Source organism: Schistocerca piceifrons, chromosome 3 (assembly GCF_021461385.2).
Source record: "Schistocerca piceifrons isolate TAMUIC-IGC-003096 chromosome 3, iqSchPice1.1, whole genome shotgun sequence".
NCBI classification, from domain to species: domain Eukaryota; kingdom Metazoa; phylum Arthropoda; class Insecta; order Orthoptera; family Acrididae; genus Schistocerca; species Schistocerca piceifrons.
The window spans coordinates 902270841-902286374 of record NC_060140.1 but is presented as its reverse complement, the minus strand read 5'-3'; the positions used below and the strand labels follow the sequence as shown (position 1 = coordinate 902286374).

The 15534-nt window shown below is 39.7% G+C and overlaps 1 protein-coding gene across 12 annotated transcripts in view; it reads left to right on the top strand.

Annotated features, from left to right (window-relative positions):
• LOC124788276 (longitudinals lacking protein-like) overlaps positions 1-15534 on the top strand; it is a 552769-nt gene that overhangs the window by 238862 nt on the left and 298373 nt on the right. The window lies entirely within an intron of this gene.

The following is a 15534-nucleotide window of genomic DNA, read 5'->3' as shown; positions in this document are numbered from 1 at the left end:
TTGTGCAAAAGACACTCATAGCACTTACCAGTGACAGTAAAAGTGACAGCACCTGTCTCTTTGCAAAAATATGGCCCTATGATAAATGATGCCGTAAACCTGCACCACACAGTGACCTTTTCAGGATGAAACGGTACTGGTTGATTTGTGCGTGGATTTTCTGTTGCCCATATTCAACAATTCTGTGTATTGACATATCCTGTCAGATAGAAGTGTGCTTCATCTGTCCACAAAGTCTTCCATGGCCATTCGTTCTCCACATCCATGTGAGCAAGAAATTCTGAAGCAAAGGTCTCTCTTGCTTGCAGATCAACAGGAAGCAACTCATGCACATGGGTTACTTTGAATGGATAGCAAAGAAGGATGTTTTGTAGGATTTTATGTCCAATCTTCAGGCAATTCTCCATGCACTACACATTTGCACAGCACCACTCATCTCCTCCTGCATTACTATGGCCACTGCTAACACTGACATCAAATCAATTCATTTCTTCCCTCTACCAGGTTGCACACCAAAAGAACCTGTCTTTTCTAATCATTTTCTTCAGGCCCACAGCAGTCATCAGAACAATGCATTTTTTTCAAACCCTTCAGTGTCCAGAACTTCTGCAGAGTGATGTGTGCACAGTCATCATTCTTGTAATACAGCTTTACAAGCAGAGTGTGATCCTGCATTGAGTCAGTCATGGCGAATGTCGCAGACATGAAAGGAGGAAATGCAATGTACCTGGCATGTTTATACCACCTTCAATTGGCGACCGCATGACAGGTGTTTTCATTTACATATTCTGACACATACAGCACCATCTATTGATCAATTTTCACACAATTTTTTTCTTCTGCCATACGTCCCCCCACCTCCCCACCCCCTCTCTGATAATATTCCATTGCTGGGTGTGACTGTCCACGTAGTCAGTCATAAACTGTGTGATTAGTCCAGGTGTTGTAAACAGCAAGGGCAGCAGTCTTTCGATGGGCTATGAATGAAATCTGCCAATGGCTAGCGATCGGTATAAATAGTAAAATGTGTGCTGTCTATGTTGCCTTTGTAATGACACACTGCTGCATATACTGCCAACAACTCCCAGTCATATGCTGACCACTTATACTGGGACTCAGATAGCTCTGTGAAAACAAAATGCAACAATTGCTCTACTCCTGCTATAGTCTGCTGAAGTCACTGTATCACTCGCATCAGATGCGATTAACAAGGGAGTGGTTGGCAGCAGGTATACTCAATTAGTAGCAAGAGATAGGCTATCTTTAGTGTCATCAGATGCTTGTTGCATATGCAGGATTATCACAAGATTTCTTTTGTTGTATGCTTGCTTTCTTGCAAGTGCATTCATCTGTGGAGCCTGAATGGCAGCCAAATGTGTAAGTGCTGTTGGTAAAAGTCCACCACACCAAAAAATCAGCATAATTCCTGGTGGTTCTGGGTCTGTAGCAGCTGATGGATGAGTTCCATACATTGCACTGTTGGGCAGATGTCATTGCTAACAGAATGGTCATGGAAGGTCACTTTGGATTTTCACAGTTGGTATTTGTCGTTATTGATCATGATGCTGAAATGTATCAGTGCTTTGAAAATGATTATGAGATGTTCCTCGTGTCTGCGAGGGGAAAGGGAAAAGACTGAAATATCATTTAGATGTGCATAGCAGAAAGGAAACTTGAAGACAATATTGTGTATGAAATTCTGTCAAGTTTGCCTTGCATTTTTCAGGCTGCAAGACATGAACAGAAATTTATGAAGCACAAACAGGATGATAATTGCTGTGTTGGGTATATCCTACTTGTCAATAGCGATTTGCAAGTAAGCTTTCCTACTATTTTAAACACTGAACACAGAAGTAGCTGGTAATATTTTGGTGAAGTTTTAAACATTCAAGTTCAGGTAGCTATCAACAATTGTACAAGTACTGAGTATATGAATAGCCACATAATTGATATGTACAATCTGTTTTGGGGATGGGAAGGATGGGTGAGGCCCAAGGGCTGTCAGACTGTCTGATGATCCCTGCTTGAAGTGCTTTATTTATAGCTGAATTTTCTGCATGGAGTATATCTGTATGGCACACCGAGGGCCGGGGGCTAGGTGTAGCACTAATCTTATGTACAGCACCCTATCAGATAGCACTCTGTTGGGATGTCACACATGAGTCCTAAGGAGAAGGGGGGCTCACGCATGGGAAAGTGTTTGGGCACTGAGAAAAATTCACTATACTGATCTGTGCAATCTGTACTGGAGACGTGTGTATGTGTCCACTGTTGGCAGTATCAGCACTCACTGTCTCATTCACAATGGTGTTTTAGGAAGACTGTGACTGCTCAAGTGTGAGGTGTTGCAGATAAGAACATGTGGCACTGAGCTTGTCTGCGGTTGACAAAAATTTAGCATGCAGTTCGTGTTTATCCATGTGTTGGCTGATAGTCTCTTTTCTGACTTTTTCATAATACCACATCATCTGTAGTAACTCTAATTTCATTGTCTGACATTTGCAGAAAATTAGTAGATGGTTATTGTAGACAACAGTATTTGATGCCTGCGAGTCAGTATCTCTCAATGTGTATTGTGCTGGGGCACTGAAAACGCTGGTCACAGATTCTCAGTTGCTTGGCTGCTGTGCTGTGTAAGATTCACACATGTCAGGTCTGCAGAGAAATGGAAATGGTGAAAAACCTGTCACCAAAACAGGTTCTCTGCTGTCTGTGTCCAAAAAGTGCCATGGGAATGTGTGATGTAGGCCCAGGTTTATAGTTCAAATGTCGATTCCATAAATTGCAATAGGAGAATTGTTTGCAGCAATAAGTCAGATGGCTGGTAAGGTCCACTCTGTCAGAGGGTCCTCATAGGGAAGGGGTTCCCACCCCTGAACCAGTGTTGATACGAAGGAATCTCAATGTGGTGGTGGATCAGATTCATTGATGACATCTATGTGATATGGACTGAGGGTGAGGACGTCCCATCCATATTCCTCCAGACACTCAACACATTCTCCCCTGTTCACTTCATCTGCTCCTCCTCAACCCAAAAAGCCACCTTCCTTGATGTTGATCTGCACTTTAAAGCTGGCCACATACGTACCTCCATCCATATCAGTCTTACCAACCACTAGCAATACCTCCACTTGAGAACTGCCACCCATTCCATACCAAGAAATCCCTAGCATACAGCCTAGCCACCTATGGCCATCACATCTGTAGTGATGAGCGGTCCCTGTCGAAATATAACAAGGGTTTCACTGAGGCCTTCACAGACTGAAATCATCCTCCCAACCTTATACAGAATCAGATCTCCCTTGTCTTATCTATCCAATCACCCACCACCTCCCAAAGTCCCACCGTCTAGCCATAGAGGAGCATACCTTTTGTGACTCAGTACCACCCAGGACTGGAGTAACTGAACCACACTCTCCATCAGTGTTTCGGCTACCTCTCATTGTGCCCTGAAATGAGCAGTATTCTGTCACCCACCAAACCAACACAATATCCTCATCCATCCCTACACAACCTCTGCTCCTAGCCCCTTGCCTCATGAATTACATCACTGAAATACCTAGATGCAAGACCTGCCCCATATATCCTCCCACCACCACCACCTACCCTATTCCAGTCACTAACATCACCATCCCGTCAAAGGCAGGGCTACCTGTGAAACTAACCATGTGATCTGCAAGCTAAGCTGCAACCACTGTGCTGCATTCTATGTGGACATGGAAACCAACAAACTGTCTGTCTGCATGAATTGCAACTGACAAACTGTGCTAAGAAACAGACCAGCAAGTTGCTGAGTGCTGCCCAACACAACGTTCTTCATTTTAATGACTGCTTCGCACCTTGTGTAATCTGGATTCTTCATACCAACACCAGAATTTCAGAATTGTGGAGATGGAAACTCTCCTTGCAACATATCCTACATTCCTGTAACCATCCTGGCCCCAGCCTTTGTTGATCTTTGTCCATCACCCATCTGTCTCCTTATCTGATCCCACTCCAGCACTACACAGCCCTCCTATTCCACCAACACACCCACAGTCTTTTTACTTCTCTCCTACCCCTCACCCTCCATCTGACCTCCTGACTGCATTGTGCTACCCTACCCTCTTTCCACTTCATCCCTGTGTGCTCTCACAAGTAGCACTTTACTGTTTACCACTCCTACCCTGCCATCCCTCTCTCACCCTGCCTGAGATTCCTCCTGACCCTCAACTGCTCCCCTCATGGCCTTGGCAGCAAGAAACAGTGGTTGTGTGTGTGTGTTTGTATGTGGGTGTTAGCAGTCTACCCTTTTCATAATATTGTCATTATTCCATCCAGTATAGTATTTTGGGTTAGTCCCATACCAGTTTTTGTTCGATGTTGAAGAATAACGTGAAGGAAAGATCATATTTTCTCTTCATACTCTTGCAGAATTTCCTGAGATATTTTGATTTTGGTTTTCATGCCAAGTCCATGACACTTCATAAAACTGTAGCACCAACCAACTTCACCCTTAAAGTCTGTTAGGTTCCACTGTAGCCCTAGTATACAGATGTGTATTCGAATCATTTTTGTATTAATTCCAGTGCCATTTTGATGGTGTACTTGAATCAATTTCAGTATGTCATCTTCTAGTTTTGGTCATTTTGCATTCAAGCCTCTATTTGCACATTTAATCTTCCTGATTCTTTTCTGTTCTTCTTGACTAGCCCACCAATTGCAAATGGTTTTTTCTGTTGGTGGACGGTCAAAATGCCATTCAGTTGCTCTGTTTCCATGTTCTACTGCATATGCTCTTACTTTCAATTTATAGCCCATGTCATATGAATCGTTTTTATTTTTTTAAATTATGAAACTAGCTGCTAACAAAATTCTGTACTGTTACCAATAACATAATCACCTTCAGTTCAAGTTTACTGGCACTGTAGACTGCAGTGACACATATGCTAGACAGTGTTCTGGGTTTGTGATGGCAGAGCGGAAGAGAGAAGGTGTTAACAAGTTTGTGAATCCCCAGAACTCATGTTCATCGCATTGGTGCACTGCTGTTGCCAGTTGAGTCAAATTTTAACAGATAGGGATAGGTTTCCTGTGGCATTGAAAATATGGCCATTTTTAAGACTGATGGTAGTATAAGATGCATCTGAATTTTGGAGGCAATTTTTCAAAGAAAAATATGGATCTTATACTCCATAATGTATGGTTCTCTCTCAATCTATTAAGTTTTATTTTGTTTGTGCCTCACCTTCTTGGTGCTTCAGTCTTTTTCAAGCAGTGGATTTCAGTATTATTGCACACTAATTAGTGTTTTTCTCCCATGTTTGCTGTTTATGTGACTGTGTCTTGGTTAGGATCAGGTGTATTTTACTAGGATATGTCATTAGTAACTTTTATTAATCCAAGTTTTCATTAACATTTGATCTCATTGGCAAAATCCTTTGTTATGAATCAGTTCTTAATGTTCTCCATCAAAAATTATTTCAGTTTGTTCTATCTCACACTCTGTGCATGATCCTTCAGCTGACATATTCTTACATACACATACCACTCCAATATGGAGGAATCTTCCACACGAATTCACAAAAAGTCAATTAGTCATTACACAATCACTGTCCATGGAATGTGTAGACATCAGGTCATCTTAAACAACTGCAAGGTTCTCAGTTGCAGTAAAAAGACAAACTCCAACTTGTAATACACCTCTTTAATGCTGCATATTCAATGACATGTCCTCAGTCTGGACATTAGTCATTACTTTGAAGGGAAATGCATTAAATGACATATCCAGTTACTAAGATATAAAGTTTTTACTCAGCTGATTGTCTTCATGTTGTCTTCTTTGTCTTCTTTAGAGGCATTTAAATTTCTGCAGACTGGGCTAGTACATAGAAAATTAACTGATGTAAGGATTGTGAATACCTGCTAAATTTTAGGTTACAAAATGAAATAAAGCATCTCAACATTTAAATGTTTGTATTCTGATACTCTTCACGCATTACAGTGAAGAAATTTGAACTAATAACTGGAACAACACATCTACTTTCAGCAGTCTCATAGAGTTGCTAGATCACCATTCATCACAGCTTTCTTCCAAGTCTATGTATGATAAAGGAGCACGAAGATACTATAGGCTACAAAGCAAAGCTCTTACGTCTTTGTGAGACACATTCACTGATAAATATTTAATAAAACTTAATAGAACTGAATTTATAAAGTTTTATGTTAAAAACTTCAATAACAATTTAAAGACATCAAATATAAATATTTAAATATGAAATAAAACAATGGAAAATCCATAATGGAATAATGAGAGTTGCAGACAGCCACAAAAAAAAGACTGCTAATGAATCTTCATTAGTCCTGGTCTTTCACCTATCTATCCTCCTTCCCCCTTCCCTGTACCCAGTCCAGCACTACACACCTTTCTATTCCATCAGTGCACCCACAGTCTTCATCCCCTCCTCTGCTTCTCTCCTTTGCCACTCCCCCCCCCCCTCCCCCCACTCCCTCTCCCACTGTGTAATCTCCTGACTGCACCTAGCTGCACTACCCTGCCACCACCACATCCCTATATGCTCCCACAAGCAGTACTCTTCTGTCATTCACCCCCACCCTGCTATTCCTCCTCCTCCCTGCTCCACCACCATTCTCATCCCAACCACTCCGATGATATGCAGGTGCTCGCAGTCCAGCCTTGGTGGCCAGAGGCAGGGTCATGTGTTTGTGAGTTGTGCTTGCATGAATGTGTGTGCGTGTTGTCTACTTTAGAAGGATGCCTTTTGGCTAAAAACTCACATGTTTAGCAGCATTTTTGTTGTGCCTGTCATGCAACTCAGCATCTCCTGTGTGTAGTGGTGGATAGCAGTCTATCGTCTCCATAATATTAAGCGTGAAATAATTAATTTTAGTTGTCATAGTTCTTATATGAACTTTTCTTTTGTAAATAAAAATTCTGTGATATGCGCAGCGTGGTAGGCGTAAAGAGAATGTCTTAATCACAAAGGTAGATGGCCTATGGGAACATGTGTTATTGCATCTGTAGGCAAATGTAAGCAAGCAATTGGAGAAGACAATGTGAATTTACTTAGCCTTGGTAGTGTAACCAAACAGTGGGGCAGGCATGAGAGGCAGATGTCATCTGCTGCATCATTCAAACTGGATTTCACCAGAGTTTCATAATTTATTTTAAAAAATCTGTGTATATTGCATATAGCTATTTTCCACACATAAAATGTATTGAAATGATCACAATTTATCATTTCTATTTTGTTTTCTTTGGTTGTTAAATGACTGTACAGTACCTAAAACATACGTATTTTGTAGTGAATAGCTAAGCCAGAAGGACTCAAAGGGCATCTTGCACTGGTTACCTGATAGTCTTAAATAATGTTTACTTCTCCATGAATACTCCCTGTAGAAAAATTCCTTGACTGTTATCAATGTACCTTTTCTGATTGTGTATTCCATTCTGCTAATTCAGATGTCTCTATAGACATTACTTTTTAAGCTCATAATGTCCTTTGCCCTCCTTCTTGTCTTGCTGTGCCTTTATCACCCTCTTCTCTGCTTTTGTGGCTGGTTTTACAAACTACTGATGTGCCATCTCCATGATTATTACCTTTCTTCTCCTCCTCCACATGCTCCTGACCAGACCATGCAGCAGCTGCTACTTCATTATCATGCTACATCAGTCAGACTGAATACGAGATAATTGAACCCTAGAGTTTGAAAATTAATTCAAAAAAATCTGTGTATAATTGCATGTTGTCATTTTCCACCTTCATTCTCTTCTAAATGTTCTATGTTAGATGTTTCAGTATCTGGTTCATGATTTAATCCTGCCATTTGGTTTTAAAAAATAGCTGATGATAACTGTTTTCGTACTGAAATATTATTCTTATAATGCTGTTAGTATGAATTAGTATGTCTTTTTTTCTAATTATTCCAATATAATAATATGATTAGTCATAAAGTCATAGTTGTACATAAGCACTACAGGACTGTAGTTATGCAGATTTTAAAAATGCAATTTATTTTTATCTTTTTTCCTTGGATATACTTCACTCCCAGTTGAATAAGAATTGGTGTTACATTAAACTGTTCTTTGGTAGATGGATAGTGCAGCCTCAACCTAGTGTATTGCATTACACATAAAGTGCATGGACCTATACAGTTTCAGTGGGGTGAGTCAGTGACCTGCGCATTGATTCACCATTCAGCTGTATGTCATGCCACTTTCATACAGTAACTGCAATTTCAGTACACTACACACATGAAGGGCACGCTAAATAGTGTTCCATAAGTTACAAAAACACTTGCATATATTCTGAAAATGATGCATCCAAATTACCCAGTTACATTTTAAACAGTTTTTTTTCTATATGCTCTGATTTATTAGAGGCTGGAACAGATTATTGGCAGACCATTTTTGGAGCTAAAAGTCCTAAATGTTCCACAGCAGTTATGCAAAGTTCATTTGGTGCTTACTGTACTTGTATGGTATTTAATTCAATCCTGACATGGTGGAATACATATTTTTTCTTTGCCCTGTCATATTGTACAAAAATCTTTTCAGAGATCATGCTATAATTGAGCTGGGGATATCATGTCATGTTTTTCTTCTATAACCACTTTCTGTTCACCTAATTGTATTAGAGCCACACATTTTTATGTTATTAATATCACATTAAAAATACTTTCCACATAGAAACAATGCTATAGCACTTGTGCACTGTGGCTGTCCTTCCACGTGACAGATTTGCTGACTCCCTCTGACCAGACTGCTGCCACATTGTCAGTGACAAAGCTAAAATTATGGCAACAATGTGCATGTGAAATTAACTAGTGCAAGCACTTAATTTCAAAGGAATGACATATGCTTACAAAATGATTCAACACCACGAATCCCTCACTGTATTCCACAATAAATAAATATAATTTAAGCAAATGAAGGATAGCCCTTACACTCTCTTGTAGCTGTAATGTGTGTCATTTGTTTTTCCAAACATGTAACAGATTGTTAAGTGACCATGCAAACTGTTGCCATCTGATGAAGCAATGGTGAACTATATCCTTGCTTAACCACTGTTCTGATAAAATATAATATTGGAGAATTTGTGTATACAGTACTACATTTTGTTAATTTCTGAATTTTTGTTTTCTGAATGCCTCACATAATCATCTCCAATATGCATGCAACTGCAGCTGCTCTGCCCCAGTACTCATAAATCTTAATTTGAAGATAATCTAAATGAGACAATGTTATCATCAATCAGTAAAGCATGGAAACTGATAGCAGTATTTAAACCAAAAATTATGCTCACAGTTATTCCTTTAGTTACTTCTTGTTCACTTTTCTTCTGACATCGACAGAAATGAAATATGAAGAATTGGTTAAAGCTATTGTATGTCTTCTGATGCTGCAGCATCTGTTATTTTTATCCAGTAATTAAAAAAGTAAACTGCCTGGACAACTGAGCACATTAAAAGCATCTGCTTCTCGGACATGGGGAGACACTAGACCTGAATTAAGTCTGCATGGTGATTAACGATGAGGGACAGTGTGCTAACTGGTCTGGATGTTGTCTTTAGGTGGTATATGCTGGGCTGATTCCCATGTTCTGCCTCAGATACACAAAATACATACACTTTGAAAAATAATGTCACATTTAGCCAATGAATTACGCTAGGGGTACATAGATTCATCCCAGGAGGAGGAGTGGAGGGGTGCGGGGTAGCCTTAAAATGCTTTGTGGATGGGTGGCTGCATTGTATGAGGGTCATTCTGAAAGCAGTGCCTCCTATTTTTATTCATGGAAACTACAAGGGATACATAAATCACAACAGCATAGCTAAACAGAGCAATATTTTAGCTACAGACTGCCATTTTTCCACATAGTCACCACCATTCATTATGAACTTTTGCCAGTGATGAACCATAGCCTGTATGCCACACTTGTAAAAATTGTGACCAGCTGAAGCTCACCACTTCCTTACAGCTTTGACAACTGCCTCTGAGTTCTGAAAATGTTCGCCACGTAGTCCATCTTTCAGAGACCCTAAGAGATGGAAGTCTGAAGGCGCTAAATCGAGACTGTGCAGTGGATGTAGTAAGACAGTCCAGCCACATTTTGCAATGAGTTGCGTGGTTGCAAAACTAATGCGGGTCGTTATCGTGTTGCATGTGAAAGTTGGTCTTCTTCTCTGGCCTTACCCTTGAAATTCAGGCTTTTGGTTTAGTTAGTGTCATCTTGTTGCATACTGAATTGACAGTTTCTCCAGTCTCCAGGATATCCAAAAGAACCATAACCTGGCTATCCCAGAAGATTGTGCACATCACATTGCCTGAAGATGACTGTGTCTTGAATTTCTTCTTTGATGGAGAATTTACATGTTGTGATTCCATGGACTGCCTTTTAGATTCTGGCTCATAGTGGTGACACCACTTCTCATCTCCAGTGATGATACTATCCACAAAATAGTCACGTTCAGCTTCATATTCGTCATGCAGGTCCCAACAAATTTCCATTCAATGAGTTTTTTGTTCTTCTGTAAGCAACTGTGGGACCCATCTCACACAGACTTTGCAATAACCAAGATGTTCCAACATAGTTTCTAAGGCATTCCAGGTGACATTCAGCTTTGTATTCAATTCTCTGGTCATTATCAGCTCAGATGAATTAACCAAGACATCTTCATTGCAAGGGATGACAGCTGTGCATGGTCGATTGGGCCATGGCTTTTCATGCACACCCTTTTCACCAACTTGAAAATGCCGTACCCATTGCCTCACATTGCTCACATCTATTATATTGTCTCCATACACCTTTGGCAAGTGTCAATGGATTTCATTCAGCACAATTTCTTCAGCAGTGAGGAATTCAATCACACATTGCTGTTTTATACACATGGCCACCTCAGACTCCATTTTGGAACACTCCTCTACTGGAGCCAACTACAGCAGAACAACGGAACCACCTGCAAATGAAAGAGGAAGATTCAAGCATTAGCACTACACCAATGACCGCTGGCATGGATAACCAAAGTCACCACAAACAAATAGTGGCAATACTTTTGGAATGACCTTCATAATAGTAGCTGATATATGGGTGTAGTGGTTCTCTGCAAAATTGTAGAAGTGCCATATCAGTCCCAACCCTTTATCAACTGGTTAAAGGGGACCAGGAAGGAAGGAATTAAAAAACTGTTTCTGTTACAAAAAGTATAGCAATACAATCACACGAAATTACATTAATTTTTTGATTCTCCCTTCACTTACAGTGGAATGTGTGGTGAAGGGGATGGCAATAGTAGAGAGGGGGGGGGGGGGGGTGGATAACTACCATAATAAGTTATTCCCATATGCTAAACAAGTTTACTTATCAAAAGACAGCAAATTAACAAGTAAATACAACAACTGAGAGAGTCATTAGCTTTCAGATACAATGATTCCCCTGCCATATGAAATAGGGTGAAAAAGAGTTTAACAAAAGTAACTTTGCTTTAGTAAGGGCAGGAAACTTATTTAGGAATGTAATCAAGATGAAAACAATAAAAAGGGCTTCAACAGAATGCCTAAGACTATTGCTGGAATTTCATTCTTAGTTTTCCTGTTGCTCTGTTCCACAGAGAATAAACATCAATTTCATATTTAATCATGCTGCTGTCAACAACAAATATAATATCCAGCAATAGCTATTTATTTATGTTTTACAAGCATCAGACCTTTTGTGTAATCCATGCTGTTATTGCTTCCAGACTATGAGGAAAGGTGCCATAAAATCTCTGGCAGTAATTCATTGCTCGTAGACAAATTAAAATTTTGATAAGCTCAGATATATGTTTGTCAGTATTCACAGTTTTGTGATGATACAATGAAACTCATGTAATAATTATTATAAAACAAAGCAAACTGTTCCCTCTAATGTAGACTCAGTTGTGTAATATTCCTGCAGTTGTTGTCCAATGACTGTCAAGAATTATCCTATAAACCAAAGTGACCTCTTGCATAAACAGACATGGATATTTATCTTTTTTTGGTGTATTGTGGACATTGATTTTTATTAAAATTTTACTTTTTAGTACACTTTCAAATGATAACTGTGTTTTTAAGAATCCATTTGAAGTTACATGCCATCTATTAGCTTTTGTTTAGGCAAGATTCTTAGGAACTTAACAAACACTGTTGTAGACCAGTCACAAACATATTGTAACTCACTCCTGCTGCTTCTCAATCCAAAACAGGACTAGTTCAGAGATTATCTTGTAATATGAAAATGGATCTTAACCTGTGTAGCCTCTATACATATATATATACTCCATGACTCCATAGCTGAGTGGTGAGCAAAGCTGACTGCCATGTGCAAGACCTGGATTTGGTTCCTGGTACCCTGGTACTGCCAGGGATTTTTCCTTGTTGTGAGGATTGGTACAAGGTGCACTTAGCCTTGTGAGGCCAACTGAGGAGCTACTTGATTGAGAAGTGGTGACTCCAGATCATGAAAACTAACAATGGCCAGGAGAGCAGTGTGCTGATCTCACGTCCCTTCATATTGCATCTGATGACACCATGGGCAGAGGATGAAACAGCAGTCGGTTGGTACCAGCAGGCCCCAACATGGCCTTTGGATGGAATTTATGTTTATTGTTGTTATATTTCCATCTACAAGCCTTGCTGCAAGGATCTGATTCAAAATCTCCAGGAAGACCTCTGATGCTTCTTGAGAGCCCTTTACTCATTCCAGAATCTTGTTTCCTTCCTCACTCCTGTAAATTTGACTTACTCTTACTGAAATCCATAAATCGTATTACCCTGTATGCCTCATTCTAACTGGTAGTGTACTTCCATTAGAAAGTTTCTTACCATATTGACTAACACATTCAGCCCATAAGCCCACATCCCAACTTACTGCACCAAAACACCATTTCATCCATTGCCTCTCCACAGCTCCTGTCCCATCATCACTGAAATTCTCACTTGTTACTTTTGATGCAACTCCCATACACCAACATTTCTCATTTTAAAGGCTATGCCACCATTTAAAACTGTCCGCCCCCGGTAGCTGAAAGGTCAGCGTGATGGATTGTCAAACCTCTGGGCCTGGGTTTGATTCCTGGCTGGGTCGGGGAATTTTCTCCACCCAGTGACTGGGTGTTGCGCTGTCCTCATCATCATCCTACCATCTTCACTGACTGCAGGTCGCCGAAGTGGTGTCAAATTGAAAGACCAGCACCCGGCAAACAGCCTGCCCGATGGGGGGCCCTAGCCATACGATTAAATAAAACCATTTAAAACTGTCTCACTTCTCCTATGAGGGAAAGTATTCAAACAGATCTATGTCACAGTCACATGTAAGCCTCATATCATTCTGTTTAAGGCATTCATTGGCAATTCTCAACCACTAATCTTATTCAGGTTTAGCATTATCACTGGGAGCTGGATCCAGAGTCAAGATATTTCATCATTATTCTTCTACAGCCTTAGTTCTTTAACTCCAATTTTTTTCACCTCCCTGAGTACTGACCTCCACCTCTGTGATAGTGCCACAAAAACTTTCATCTCCTTTAAACCCAGCAGTAACTAATAATACCTCCACTTTGATAGCTTTGATTCTTTCTACACCACCTCAGAGTTGTTTTTGTTGATTCCTAATTGGTAGTCTTTTCCCTTCTAACTCGTTGGTCCATCAGTCATATCGGTGTGAAAGACACACTATAAACCTGCCCCATAAACTCACTCAGCACACCCTATTTCTGTCCTGTCAGATGTATCTTACCTCATCGGAAGCAAGACCATTAGTGAAAAAAGCCACCTAATATACTCATTCTGCTCTAATTACCACTTTTTTCCTTATGTGGGCATGACCAACTGTTGGTCTGTGCTCCCATTGAAATATATCCTCTCGTAATAGACCAACACTATGGACAAAAGCAAATTTGACCTCCTTGATGCAGAGGACATCATCACATTCAGTGGTTTTTATCCCACCCTCCCCCACTCCCCTCATCACCTCGGCCTATGTTCCACCATTGCACCACCTCCCAGGGGTGCAATATCCCTAAATCCCATTCTTCTGCTTTTGCTGTCATTCATCATTCCCTTCCCTGGCCTTGCATCTCCCATATTTCCCTTCTCTTCAGCTCTTAATTTTCCAAATCCCTCATTTCACCCATTATAACCTGTCACCTCAATCATAGTGCAGTGCTGGGAATCTGTAGTATGTGTGTGTGTGGCGGAGGGTGGGGTGGGGGGGGGGGGGGGGGGAGGGTGCACGTGTGTGTGTGTGCGCACGCATGGTCATGAATCGTGAAGAAGAAATGAGTTTGTAAATTTAGAAACTGTCAGTAAAACCCATTTCTTTAAAGAAATGAATTCCTGTGCGTAAAACAGCTTCAAACTTCTGATTGATTTACAACTTTACAAGTGAGTTAATGTATTAAATATTTAACGTTATGCATGTAAGCAAGGGAAACTTCAGAAAAATGTTTGAAATTATTTATAAAGTTCTCAAGAAGTCAGTAAGTGCTCTCATCATCAAACACTGAATGAGTATAGTCTGGGTAATTCGTGCTCTGTTTTAAACAAAAGCTAGTTTCTGATGCATCTCAGTGTTTGTGACAGCATGTCTCCTGAATTATCTGTTGTACAAAGGTATAATGTTGCAGTTACATTCAATGGTATAAGTAGATACCACCTATTAAATGTGTTGCAAATAGAGTTACTAGTAAGGAAGTAATAAAGTAAAATGTTATACCTGAAGCTGAAATTTTATTGCACGAACAGCAAAGCTAGTAAACAATAAACTTTTTCAATTTCATCATTTTATGGGGATATTGGCAGGAGGGTTATCAGCAAGAAAAAGTTTTGTGGTATTTTTAAATTATTTGTAAAATTTGATGAAGGTTGCTAAACACTCTGGTTCTCATGTATTGGATGAATACAGTCTGGGTAATTTGCGTGTCGTCAGCTGTGCTGACTCATGACATATACCCAATTTCTAACTGTAATGCTTGTCTTCTGTGTTAAACATTAAACATAAGATTATACCTTCTAATGAATAGATTTGACAGCATTTAAAATGTTTAAATTCTGTCAGTAATTATATAAAATAATGAAAATCAAATTTTTATTGGCTCTAGAAACCTTAAGATAGGCACCTAGAACTGGAATTGAGTGACCATGCCTGAGGCAGCCATTTTGGTAATGTCGATTTTTCAGTATTATTTTTAAATATCCATCCAATGTGCAAATGATTATCTTTACTCACCCTGCTGCCTTTGTGGTAAAACAATTATGTAATGTAATTATCATTATAAGATGAAGTAAGAGATCCTCTAATGCCAACAAATACCAACAAAAAATTAATTTCTTGCAATCATATTTTTGTGGCATATCAAGCATTGCTTGAGAGGTTCTCGTAAAACCTTGCAAAATAATATGTGGAGATCTGTATCCTGTCACCTATATTGTGAACACTGATTAATATTAAAATGTTGGTTCTCTGTAGTGCTCTATATGATAAATTAGTTGGTTTAAGTTATGTACAGCACATC